Source organism: Austrofundulus limnaeus, unplaced genomic scaffold, assembly GCF_001266775.1.
Source record: "Austrofundulus limnaeus strain Quisiro unplaced genomic scaffold, Austrofundulus_limnaeus-1.0 Scaffold62, whole genome shotgun sequence".
Lineage (NCBI taxonomy): Eukaryota > Metazoa > Chordata > Actinopteri > Cyprinodontiformes > Rivulidae > Austrofundulus > Austrofundulus limnaeus.
In genome coordinates, this window is record NW_013952464.1 from 1,519,989 (window position 1) to 1,521,693 (window position 1,705).

The following is a 1,705-nucleotide window of genomic DNA, read 5'->3' on the forward strand; positions in this document are numbered from 1 at the left end:
TCACTCGTACGCACAATTTAAGAACAAATCTGTGCGTACGAACGGTTCTTGCATGAGGCCCAATGAAACTGCACTAATTCAAAAGCTATAAAACTAAAAAAAATATGTGAAAATTTTAAGTTATAACCTTTTATTTTGTCTTCTGCTTATTTTGTTGTTGCTTTCTTTTAACCTGTTACTCTCTCACTCTTCGAGTATATTACTGTTTTTGAATGTATACTGCTATTTTGTAAATGAAGTTTATTAAAAAAACATTTATTTTAAAAAAAACCTCTCTCTCTCTCTCTCTCTCTCTCTCGCTCTCTCTCTCTCTCCATCAAGTTGTTTGAAGGTCAGTTTATGGAATACATTTAGTGCTAATTTACCACATTACTTTTTAAGAAAACTATGGGTAAAATGTGTTAGATGAGAAAAACAAACTGAAGTTAACAGAGAAATTAGAGGTGATGGGGTGAGTGGCACTTCATAACTCAGGGATCCATTATGCTTCAGGACCTTGGAAAACACTGGATCTGTGTGCAAGTTCTGCTTTACACAAATAATAATAATTTAAAAAAATCTTCAGTCGTAAAGTATTTACAACAGATCACAAAAACCAAAGGAAGTACAGTAACCTAACGTGAACATGGACCTAAATTCCTAGTTGTAACGTTGGACTTGATTTGATAAATATTTATTTTAACTGTAAAATACAGACTGTAAAAATACTGTAGGCTGTTTAGTTTTTATAATGTTTTAAAATATATTTTAACACGGACAGAGCCGTTTTATTTACACGCAAATCATTCTGGGTAAATGATGACGTGGATAGGTCCGGCCTTTCCCAATCGGTGGCTACACCCTCGCCCTACTCCCTACACACTACACTCGCTGTGAAGCCCCCCTCACAGCTGAACTGAGTGCCCTTGATGGCGCTGGATACACCCTCCTCTTTTGAGACGGCTCTCCTCACACCAGAGCAGGAAGCTGTCCTCACCATGGGGAGTCCAAGCTCTGGCAGCGAGTGAATGCTGGAGAACAAACGCTGTAAGATTGTTTAGAGGATGTGTTTACGTTTAACGTTTAAATTGTTTATTCATTTCATTTAAAACCAAAAATTTTGTACACATTTAAAACAAAAGATATACACAACAAAAAATATTCACATCAAATTGAAATGAAAGGAGGCAGAAAGAAGAAAAAATCTTATAATATCTGCCCCTTTTTTCTATAATTAATTTAAAGCAATAATAACTAGGAAAAGAAAAACCAAACAAAAACAAAATAAAAACTTCAATTCATTCTCAAACAACAACTTATATATACATTATAGAGTTTCATATTTCTTTAACAAACTCATTTTTATCTTTCTCTTAAACAAACACATTGAACTGTCATTTTTATAATCACTTTCCACAGTATTCCACAATCTTATTCCCTGAACCAAAGTACGTTGGTCCTTCAAGTTTGTTTGATGTTTCACAAACATCTCAAGTCCTTTAAGATTATAACAACTTTCTCTCTTAAAGGGATCCCCGATTAGATGTAAAATGAGACTTTATTTGATAAACATTTATTTTAACTGTAAAATAAAGACTGTAAAAATACTGTAGGATGTTTAGTTTTTATAATTTTTAAAATAAAAGTTTAAAAATATATTACACGGAGGGAGCCATTTTATTTAAACGCAAAGCATTCTGAGTAAATGATGACGTGAGGTCATTGG